Below are 12546 nucleotides of genomic sequence, written 5' to 3' on the forward strand. Positions count from 1 at the left end.
GTGTACAGTAGGGCCAAGTGAACGAAGAAGAAAAATGTCGAATAAAGTTATTAGGCCGCCTACGATATCATGAGAAATCCTATCGATATTATTATATATATATATTTTAGTTGTTGTTATATATTTTTATTTAATTATTATTATGATTACTGCAACATCGTACTCTTTCACAGTGCACATGATGGCACACCCCAAACAGAAATGGCAAGCTTGCGATTCACTATTATTGCAAGCTTGCCGCAAGCTTAATCTGCGAGCTAGGAATTGGAACCTTGCAGCAAGCTAGTATTTGAAACCTCGCGGCAAGCTTGCGGCGAGCTAGTTTCTGCAAGCTTGCGGCGAGCTTGTTTCTGCAAGCTTGCGGCGAGCTAGTTTCTGCAAGCTTGGGGCGAGCTTGTTTCAGCAAGCTTGCGACGAGCTTGTTTATGCAAGCTTGCGGCGAGCTAGTTTCTGCAAGCTTGCGATGAGCCACTTTATGCAAGCTTGCCGCAAGCTAAATAGTCTAGCTCTGAGGTAAAAATAAATTTAATGCAGCAAAAATAAAGCAAAAACATCAAATTAATGTAAAAGTCTGTATTTCTATCATTCAGAGCAGTACGGCATGCTGTTACAATAAAACACCTTATAGATACAAACTTTATATACAAACATCTATATTTTATTCCATATTCTTTTAAACTAAATCATTAATGCACACTTACATAACAATACCTCAAAGGTTATTTAATTTCTAGTTCATGAATGTTTTTCTTATCATTGTTAATCTCTGTTGTCACTGCAATAATGGCTTATTGTTTTTGTTGGCATTCGGTAGAATATTCATCATATGTTGATAATACCAGTTCTTTTTTCAGCACAGTTACAATATCTTTTAACTCTTCCTGTCATTTCCGTCCACTTCAGAGCTCACTGTATCTTTTTGCATTTGTGCTACAAAAAAATAAAACAAAGCAATATTACATAGAATATTGATCAATTGATGTTATTCTTTGTAAGCCAAAACAACTATATTAGATATTTGAAGACATCTTTAAATGTCAACAACTAAATCTGGCTTAATTACAATTTTTCTAATGTGACCACTCTAGATATTTCATGATAGAGAATCAAATACGTGACGTTCCAAGTTTAGGCATATATATCACAAGTTGACTATCCATAGAGTAAAATTTTGTATGATGCCTAGATCTAGAAGTGCTGTCTTATAAACAGAAGCATGGTTAGCTTTATATACAGGTTTTATTGTCAGTTTGTCTTAAAACTATTTTTGTGCAATAATTGCAACATATCTAAAACACAAGAAATGAATGTAAAAATACACATTTCTCATATATAATGTTCAACTTTCCTAGGCTTTTCTGTTGTAAAAGATAAAATATACAAGAAGTTTTTGTTTTTGTTAGATGTGCTAGTGTTATAGCTCTGTATTTTTTTTCACCCCAAATTTCCAAAGATTATAGAATAATGTTTATTTTAGATCAGTAAATTATTCTTATATCAATTGAAACATTATCTGTATGTTATCATAAATCTCACCACTCACCATTTATTGTTGACCCTTGGAAATCTTCATCTGGATCACTTCACTGAGTCCATCTTCTGTTTGTTTATGTAACTTATTTACAGAACTTTCAACATGCAGATGTAGATAGGTTGCACATATCCTTACCATGTCCAGAATGACAGAAGTTGATTCTATTTCCAGAAGTGATTGATATGACAATTTATACTGATTCACAGAGATGCAAAATGTCCACATGCAGCCACAGGAAACTCAATTCAAAGTGGGGACCTTGTTTTACATTGGTCAATCTTAAGTTGAGGCACAGGAAAGGTTTTTCATTCATACAGACTTAATAAAAATGAAGATTTGTGAGTTCAACAGTTGCTTTTTAAAATACTATAAAATTGCATTGAAGTTACTTTTACAATATTGTTTCATTTTATGTATTTATTACTGAAATAAATCATCAAATAAGTCACAATACAGTCAGTTAGAAATGAACCTTATACCCCAGGGTTGGCCCCATGGTGCCTGGAGTCTGACTGGCATGGACTTCCTGTACTCATCAGCTTGAACTGATATCATATTACCTTGGTCAAGCTGGGCCAGTCTACTGATAACATATGCTCTCCTTTTGTTTGTTTACACATATTGGTGTTGGAAAGGTTTTTGATAATAAGGCTTCAACATATATTTTGCTAAAATTTGCACTGATGGAAATTCAATTCACATAATTTGCAGGTTACCCTTAGAATGAATATCACTCCTAGAAACAACTGATTAAACTAACAAAAATATATCATAATATATTCACTGATAACTTAAATAAAGAGGATTTTATAAATACATGTGTAAAATATATAAATGAAGCAATACTTTAAGCATTATTATAAATTGGTTGGATATCTAAATTTGAAAAGATATGAATGTCATGATTATTATTGAAGTTTTACAAACATGAATTGCAATTTAAACAGTAATGATTGATTACTAAAATCATCATTCAATTTTGATTCAAAAAGAGGTGTTTTAACTCTGAAGAAACTCATATTCACCTTTAGATAATCTGATATGAAATACTAAAAGTTACAGATTATGAAATAGAAAATCCATGCTGCTGTGACTTAGAAGATTTTCACATCTCACAAGTAACATATCAGAGTAGAAAAGTTTCTAAGTCCACAACATGCAGAATATTGTAAAGGACTGAAGGCTTGCAAGCTTGCAAAAAGAGAACCCTCCTGCAAGCTTGCAGAATGACTCGCAAGCTTGCAGAAGGGCTTGCAAGCTTGCAGATGAACTCGCAAGCTTGCAGAAGGACTCGCAAGCTTGCAACCATGATCTTGCGAGCTTGCAGAAGGACTTGCAAGCTTGCAGAAGGACTCGCAAGCTTGCAGAAGTACTCGCAAGCTTGCAGAAGGACTCGCAAGCTTGCAACCATGATCTTGCGAGCTTGCGGATAGCTTAAGTTTTAGGACCTGCCTGCCTGCAAGCTTGCGCAAGCTTCTTACTAGCTTGCATATAGCTTGCGAAGAGTAAAATAAGCTTGCCGCAAGCTTGCCGCAAGCTTACTGCAAGCAAGTATTTTTGTTTGGGACATGCATAAGTGTCTGTACAGAGAAACTAACGTGTCATATGTTCGGTTATATTCTTGATACCGATAATATTGTGCACAGGTGAGATACCCAGGTAAACTGGCCAATGCAACAAATCATAGGCAGTCAGGCATGACAACGATGTAACTAATTAATTAACGCCCCAGGACACCGCTATGTCAGCAGGTGAACTATACACTCCTCAGGTACACAGGTATTTACAAAATTCAATGAGTTCGGTACAGTAGACTGCCGCTAATTATATTCTAATTGATGCCCCGAGGATGAGGTCTTCGGTGATCAGCTTGTGTCTGACGGGGTCGGTTAACTTTTGGTGCGTGGTCCCACTTTTCGTGAGGTAGCCTACACACATGATGTGCACGTTTCAGTAACAGCACTAGGCTACTGTATTAAATGCTACGAGATCAATTCTCCTGCAGATGTCCTTTGTGAATAATCTGACGATCTGGCTTATAGATATATGACCAATTGATTGTTTTGTTTAATGTGTTCACTGACAAAACATCGTGTGCGCTGTTTTCAGATTAAAATGTTTATTGCAATTTACGTCATATCGAGATCATAAAAACGCTTTACTTATATGGAGTTAAATCAAAGCGTCTGAGAGTTTGGACGATCAAAATGACACAAGTGTTACACACGTGTGTTTGTTTACCGCTGGAGTTTGTGTCCAATGCGGCATAATTGTGCATGCTACTACAAGATTTAATGTCAAAAGCGCAAACATCCAGAAAATATGCGATGTACTGACAAAGACCATGCTATATTAATCCCATTGGGATGAATGAAGCTTGGGTTTTCCGGAAAATATTTTTGTGGGTGAGCGACCCATCGTCCCACGTGAAGTAAATTATATCATCATGTTCTATGTACGTACGTTTATGAACGTCTGTGTTGGGATTAACGAACTGCTTATCTTTTATAACTGATTTTGTTCATGTCGTGACTTATCAATGCTAAGTTGTAATTATTCACGTCCTCTGAGCAATGATTGGTCCACTGAGATAAAAAGATAAACTTTAAAAAAAACTGCCCCCCCCCCCAAAAAAAAAACGCATTTCAAGGGTGTGAATATTGTACTAAAAATGCAATAAATTAAAAGTGAATACCTTTTTAGCCCACCATCATCAGATGGTGGGCTATTCAAATCGCCCTGCGTCCGTGGTCCGTGGTCCGTCCGTCCGTCCCTCCGTCCGTCCGTCCGTAAACAATTCTTGTTATCGCTATTTCTGAGAAAGTACTGAAGGGATCTTTCTCAAATTTCATATGTAGGTTTTCCTTGGTGCCTAGTTATGCATATTGCATTTTGGGACCGATCGGATTACAACATGGCCGACAGGCAGCCATCTTGGATTTTGTCAATTGAAGTTTGTTATCGCTATTTCTGAGAAAGTACTAAAGGGATCTTTTTCAAATTTCATATGTAGGTTCCCCTTGGTGCCTAGTTATGCATATTGCATTTTGGGACCGATCGGGAAACAACATGGCTGACAGGCAGCCATCTTGGATTTTGACAATTGAAGTTTGTTATCGCTTTTTCTGAGAAAGAACTGAAGGGATCTTTCTCAAATTTCATATTAAGGTTCCCCTTGGTGCCTAGTTATGCATATTACATTTTGGGACCGATCGGAAAACAACATGGCCGACAGGCAGCCATCTTGTATTTTGACAATTGAAGTTTGGTATCGCTATTTCTGAGAAAGTACTGAAGGGATCTTTCTCAAATTTCATATGTAGGTTCCCCTTGGTGCCTTAATTATGCATATTGCATTTTGGGACCGATCGGAAAACAACATGGCCGACAGGCAGCCATCTTGTATTTTGACAATTGAAGTTTGGTATCGCTATTTCTGAGAAAGTACTGAAGGGATCTTTCTCAAATTTCATATGTAGGTTCCCCTTGGTGCCTTGTTATGCATATTGCATTTTGGGACCGATCACCAAATAACATGGCCGACAGGCAGCCATCTTGGATTTTAACAATTGAAGTTTGTTATCGCTTTTTCTGAGGAAGTACTGAAGAGATCTTTCTCAAATTTCATATTAAGGTTCCCCTTGGTGCTTAGTTATGCATATTACATTTTGGGACCGATCGGAAAACAACATGGCCGACAGGCAGCCATCTTGTATTTTGACAATTGAAGTTTGGTATCGCTATTTCTGAGAAAGTACTGAAGGGATCTTTCTCAAATTTCATATGTAGGTTCCCCTTGGTGCCTTGTTATGCATATTGCATTTTGGGACCGATCACCATATAACATGGCCGACAGGCAGCCATCTTGGATTTTAACAATTGAAGTTTGTTATCGCTTTTTCTGAGGAAGTACTGAAGAGATCTTTCTCAAATTTCATATGTAGGTTCCCCTTGGTGCTTAGTTATGCATATCGTATTTTGGAACCGATCAGAAAACAACATGGCCGACAGGCAGCCATCTTGGATTTTGACAATTGAAGTTTGGTATCGAGATTTCTCAGAAAGAACTGAAGGAATCTTTCTCAATTTTCATATGTAGGTTCTCCTTGGTCCGTCGTATTGCATTTTTGGACCAATCTGAAAACATTGTCGACAGACAACCATTATAGCCAAATCTCAAATTTCATATATAAGTTTCCCTTGTTTAAAAAGCACTGGAGGGATGTTTCTCAATTTATACAGATTAGTAAGAGGAAGGGAAAAAAAGAGAAAAGATCAATCTAATGGAACCTATGAAGATCATTCAATGGTGGGCGCCAAGATCCCTCTAGGATCTCTTGTTTAATTTTAAATCTATATGTATGTTATTTATCAAAATATTTTTGATGCCTCTCTGGAATGAAAAATTTATCTATGCATGGACAATTCAACACACATTTCGGATTCCAATCACCTGTTACCTAGCTTACCTGTCGTTGAGGTCTTCTAAAGGCGATTCGCCTCTCTGACCCATCACAAATTCCCTACAGTTCACTGATAATTGTATTTTAATCAATTGTATGTACATTATTAAATTAAGATTTCCATTTAAATGGGGATTGAGCTTATATTGATTGAATTACCTGTAATAGAATTTCACTGTCACTGTCTTGTATAATTATTTGTAATTACATTTACAGTAATTATTATGTGTCATAAGCAAACATAAGATTTATTTAGTAATCTTATGGTTGTCCAGAAAAGATACAGACAAGTTTTGCTAAAAATAATCAGTCTTTTAAGATGTTGTAAATTTTTCTAAGTCCAGAAAAGGTACAAAAAAGTTATACCCGAAATTTTCAAAGTCCAGAAAAGGTACAAAAAAGTTATACATGCAATTTTCTAAGTCCAGCAAAGTTTTGCTAAAATTAATCAATCTTTTCAGATGTTGTAAATATTTTCTAAGTCCAGAAAAGGTACAAAAAAGGTATACCTCAAATTTTCAAAGTCCAGAAAAGGTACAAAAAAGTTATACCTCAAATTTTCAAAGTCCAGAAAAGTTACACAAAGTTATACATGAAATTTTCTAAGTCCAGAAAAGGTACAAAAAAGTTATACCTGAAATTTTCTAAGTCTAGAAAGGTACAAAAAAGTTACATCTAAAATTGTCTAAGTCCAAAAAAGTTATCAAAAGTTACATTCATAAATTCTAAGTTTTCAAAAAGGTACAAAAAAGTTATAACTTTTTTGTACCTTTTGAAAAAGGTACAGAAAAGGTACTAAAAAGGTACTAAAAAGTTATAACTTTTTATACCTTTTTTTGGTATGGGTAGCCATGCCAAATTTGACTTCGATTGGACGTGTGCATATGATGCATTTTTTACGACAAAGTTACGGTGCTGATCGATTTGTTCGCACGCCCCATTTACCGATGGTTATACACATGTACCACCCATTGAGTGTCCTGTGGCGCCGTGCCAACCTCGGGTACCTTGACGTGTTAGTTATAGATCCTTGCCGCAGGCATGGATCACTGTTAATTAAACTGCTGAAACCTTTTTTTCTTAAATGTGCGGGCCGGTTTGTGCTGCTCCTTTTACATGTAATTTACGCACATATGATAACTTAATGCATTGTTTAAGCTACTTGAGTTAGACGTATTAATATAGAATTGAACAATATAACTTATACATAATATATAACCAAATATAATGGTAAACTGTTATTAATACATAGAATTTGTTAATCTCAGTCTGAAAACTTGTAATGCACAATCACAAACAGGTCGACAGGTGATATATTGTCATGTTAATAAAATTTGAGCGTTTTTGTTCACGCCCCGCAATTCATTATCTGATGTTTTAAAATTATGTTTGCTGTATAATAAAGATGGACATCTAATCGATTGATCTGCCCCGCAATTCGTTAAGTGATATTTTAAATTTTTTTTTTCTGTATCATACAGAAAAACATCTAACCGATTAATATGCCAAATTTAACTTAGATGGGACGTGTGCATATTATGCTAATGTACCGCCAAAGTTACGATGTGAGCGTCCTGAGAGGAATGAGTGTCCCGTGAGGAATGAGTGTCCTGTGAAAAATTTTTCACGCCCCGTAATTCGTTAAGTGATATTTTAAAATATTTTTTTCTGTATCATAGAGATGAACATCTAACCGATTAATATGCCAAATTTAACTTAGATGGGACGTGTGCATATTATGCTAATGTACCGCCAAAGTTACGATGCATTACACATGTGAGCGTCCTGAGAGGAATGAGTGTCCCGTGAGGAATGAGTGTCCCGTGAGGAATGAGTGTCCTGTGAAAGTTTTTTCACGCCCCGCAATTCGTTAAGTGATACTTTTAAATATTTTTTTCTGTATCATACAGATGAACATCTAACCGATTAATCTGCCAAATTTGACATGGATTGGACGTGTGCATATGATGCATTTTTTACGACAAAGTTACGGTGCAGTGCACATGCGAGTGTCCTGTGAGGTTTTTGCACGCCCCGCGATTCGTTAAGTGACATTTTAATATATTTTGTTATGTATCATATAGATGAACATCTAACCGATTAATATGCCAAATTTAACTTAGATGGGACGTGTGCATATTATGCTAATGTACCGCCAAAGTTACGATGCATTACACATGTGAGCGTCCTAAGAAGAATGAGTGTCCTGTGAGGAATGAGTGTCCCGTGAGGAATGAGTGTCCTGTGAGAGTTTTTTCACGCCCCGCGATTCATTAAAAGATATTTTTAAATTATTTTGTCTGTACCATACAGATGAACATATAAACTATTAGCATGCAAAATTTGACTCTGATTGGACGAGTGCATAATATGCAAATATACCGGCGAAGTTACGGTGCAATACATATATGTGAGTGTCCTGTGAGGAATGAGTGTCCTGTGAGAGTTTTTGTACGCCCCACAATTCGATAAGTAGTACTTTTTGTTAACTCCTTCTGTACCATACAGATGAACATCGAAAATTTATTCATTTTCGGTGCAGTGTCCAGTGCGGTTTTTGCACTTCCCACAATTCGTACATATACGCGATGTCTATTACTATCAACAAGTACATTTTAGCAAATGCTACGAAAAACAAGTAATAGATTTTAAAATGCATGATATTTGTTTGTTCTGTACTTCCTGCCGCTTGACAAATCGGAGAGCAATGTTACAAAGATATTACAAAAATATTGAATTGGTGACCTTTAGTCTTTATTTTGTCAAATATTGTAATTTTGTATTTCTTTTGGGAAAGGGCGTTGATAAGTTGCAAAAACTTGTGCCAAATCCCCCTGTACTTTTTGTCAATAAAATATATTTGGATAAAATAAATGCTACGACGAATTTACAGTAAGTTTAATGTGAGTGTCATGTCAGTTTTTTGCACGTTTTGTTGAATTGATAGGCGTGTAATAGATATGAATATTAACTAATAGTATAACTATTTTGAAGTCATCACTGAGTAAAGGGTAAATAGGTTAAGATTTTTGCGCTGCTCTACGAAATAAAGGCCTTAAATTTTAAACGTTAAAAACAACTGTTATTGGTAATGTACGAAAAGCAGTACTGCCGTCAATTATATGTTTAAATGTATTTAAACTTTAAAGTGCGTTAACTATGTAGACAGTGTATTTGCACTTTTACTAAATACGTGTAATTAGAAATTACATTAAAAGTTAAGACTGTGCATTTTCTTGGTGTACATGTTGATCGTGAGCGTTAGTTAAATATTGAAGGATTTTACTTTTCATTATATTTTATTAACCATAATTATTTGTTTACATCGTTCCTTTTTCAAAAGGTAATTAACAGTACAGTGTATATGAATTGATTGGTGATGCCAACTAACTCACTTTATATACATATACATGTATAATTATTATATACGGACTTGGGGAGAAAATATGTATATTGTAGGCGTAATAAAGTTAATTCTTGTAGAATTCTTATAAACGGACTTAGGGAGAAAATACGTATATTGTAGGCGTAATAAAGTTAATTCTTGTAGAATTCTTATAAACGGACTTTGGGAGAAAATACGTATATTTCGAGCATGATAAAGTTAATTTTTGTATAATTATTATATACGGACTTGGGGATAAAATACGTATATTTCAGGCGTAATAAAGTTATTTATTGTAGAATTCTTATAAACGGACTTAGGGAGAAAATACGTATATTGTAGGCGTAATAAAGTTATTTATTGTAGAATTCTTATAAACGGACTTAGGGAGAAAATACGTATATTGTAGGCGTAATAAAGTTGTTTCTTGTAGAATTCTTATAAAGGTACTTTGGGAGAAAATATATAAATGTACGTATATTTCGAGCATGATAAAGTTAATTTTTTGAATAATTATTATATACAGACTTGGGGATAAAATACGTATATTTCAGGCGTAATAAAGTTATTTATTGTATAATTCTTATAAACGGACTTTGGGAGAAAATAGGTGTATTTGTATTTCTTATATAACGGACATAGTTTTGAAGTTTGAGCAGTTCAATCACCAGTGACCATGCATGCCTGCGGCAAGGTACCCGAGGTTGGCACGGCGCCACAGGACACTCACTAGTTAGCCTAGTACACACTGTATTCGAAAGGTAAACAAAATCACGGGGCGTGCGAACACCTCGCGGGACACCCTGCAATGTAACTTTGACGGTGCATTTATATAATATGCACTCGTGCAATCAAGGTCAACTTTTGCATGGTAATAGGCTCAATGTGTATTTGTATGATACAGAAAAAATAATTCTAAAATATCATTTAATGAGTTGCGGGGCGTGCAAAAACAATCACAGTACACTCATTCCTCACAGGACACTCGTATGTTTATGGCATCGTAACTTCGTGTTCGCCGGTACATTTGTATAGTATGCACTCGTTATATCACAGTCAAATTTTACATGTTAATAGGTTAGATATTCATCTGTATGATACAGAAAAAATAATTCTAAAATATTATTTAATGAATTGCGGGGCGTGCAAAAACACTCACAGGACACTCATTCCTCACAGGTCACATTCCTCGCAGGACACTCGCAGTTTTATGGCACCGTTACTTCGTCTTCGCCGTTACATTTGCATGTTATGCACCCGTCCAATCAAAGTCAAATTTTGCATGTTATTAGGTTTAATATTCATCTGTATGATACAGAAAAAATAATTTTAAAATATCGTCTAATGAATTGCGGGGCGTGCGAAAACCTCACAGGACACTCGCATGTGCACTGCACCGTAACTATGTCGTTAAAAATGCATAATATGCACACGTCCAATCCAAGTCAAATTTTGCATGTTAATGGGTTCGATGTTCATCTGTATGATACAGAATTTTTTTTTTAAAAATATCACTTAACAAATTGCGGGGCGTGAAAAAACTCTCACAGGACACTCATTCCTCACAGGACACTCATTAGGCACACCCCTACTGACAGGTGACACTGACAGCCGACGACAAAATTCAATTTCAAATAGAATATTGTAAACTTACTGCACAAAGATTTCCTTTGATAATTGCACACCATAAACATCAAGAACGGTGAAATTGTTTTTCCATTAGTCGATCTTCTTCAGCACAACATGTTCAGTCTAAAACGTGATTTGTTTAAAACGCAAAATACCGTCTTCTAGTCCTCGGTTTCTTCCCGAAGTTCCCGCTAAAATCTCGCTTCCGGTAAGCTTATACGGAATCTGTTCAAAATCTAAATCCAGTCGATGTTATTCGTGTTTAATATTCTCGATTTTGTTGTTTTATTGCCTTATTTTTTCAAAAGATTACTTCTACAAACATATGAACATAACATGCTTGTACAAGCCACAATATGCATAACGTTACAAACGTATTTTCCTAAGCGGCCCTAAAGTCCAATCGGGCCGCTTATGCCATTTATTTTGCACATCAGCTGTGTACAGGCGAGACTCGCCTACGTACACAGGTAATGCAATCAAGCATGGTCATACGATATATATATATCATTCGACTGTTGCTAATTAATGAACGCTCCTGATGCGAAGTATTTTGTTTTTAGCACGCGGACACATACATCTAGACTTTACGGCATTGTAATGTTTTAACACACGTGGACTGTTCACATTACGATAATGATTACGTAACGTGTTGATAGTTGTTTAATCTGATCGGACGGGTTTGTATTATACTATATGTCAATTAAATGAGTTAAATCAGTTGCAGATATTTTTTTTGATATTTTTATTTCCACTGTTTTGTAATTTTATTTTTTATTTATTATTTATTTTTTTGCTGTAAATTTACGTGAAAAAAACACTTGACTTTTGTCAGATGCATTAGTTCAGTTATTAACGGTATATAACAGAAAGGAGTTTTGTACAATTGATCACATTGAACATGATGCAGTTTTCTTACAGGAGGTCTGAAATTGATTTTGGTACCAATTTTTTAAATGATCTATTGAAAACTTTTTTAGTGAATTTGAATGAGCTGACATCCATGATACATGTATAAGCTTATATATACTTGAGTATATTGTAACTTGCACATCTTTTCAGTTACATGAATTAAACAAATGTTGAATAAATTTAACAGTTAATCTTATTCTAAGTAGTAGTTTTTATTTGGCAATTTGCTGCCGCTTTCAAAAGTGTTATAATTACAAAAGAGGAATTGAAAGATGGTTTAATAGTTTACCTTTCTAGAGATGTTTATTTTACAGACAGAATATTAGAAGGAAGTTTTAGGCATGCTCATGTTGAATATATATAATTGGTAAACTATACATCCAAGTTTTGTAAGTATGAAAACCTTCAAATTTAGTGATAACAAATTAGCTTGTTGCGAGCATAACAGAAAATGACTAGCTATTTGTGAATAAACAGAAAAGTGACTAGCTTGCAACTAGCTCGCGCAAGCTCGTGACTAGCTCATTGCAGAATGAGACAAGCTCGGCAAAATGATCGCTGAAATCTTTGCAAGCTAGTACTACCATACCATGCACATATTTCGAGCTAATTGCGAGCTTGAT

At 35.2% G+C, this 12546-nt stretch overlaps 1 protein-coding gene and 1 long non-coding RNA gene across 3 annotated transcripts in view; one reads left to right on the forward strand and one right to left on the reverse strand.

Annotated features, from left to right (window-relative positions):
• The window catches only part of LOC117317597, a 66017-nt gene that overhangs the window by 29919 nt on the left and 23552 nt on the right, over window positions 1-12546 (forward strand). The gene's annotated exons all lie outside the window — the stretch shown is intronic.
• LOC117317599 lies at window positions 559-1802 on the reverse strand. Its single transcript, XR_004530208.1, has 2 exons — window positions 1544-1802; window positions 559-930 (listed from the first exon to the last, which is right to left on the reverse strand). It is a non-coding gene; the product is annotated as an uncharacterized LOC117317599 (long non-coding RNA).

This window comes from Pecten maximus, chromosome 19 (assembly GCF_902652985.1).
Source record: "Pecten maximus chromosome 19, xPecMax1.1, whole genome shotgun sequence".
Taxonomy (NCBI): Eukaryota; Metazoa; Mollusca; class Bivalvia; order Pectinida; family Pectinidae; genus Pecten; species Pecten maximus.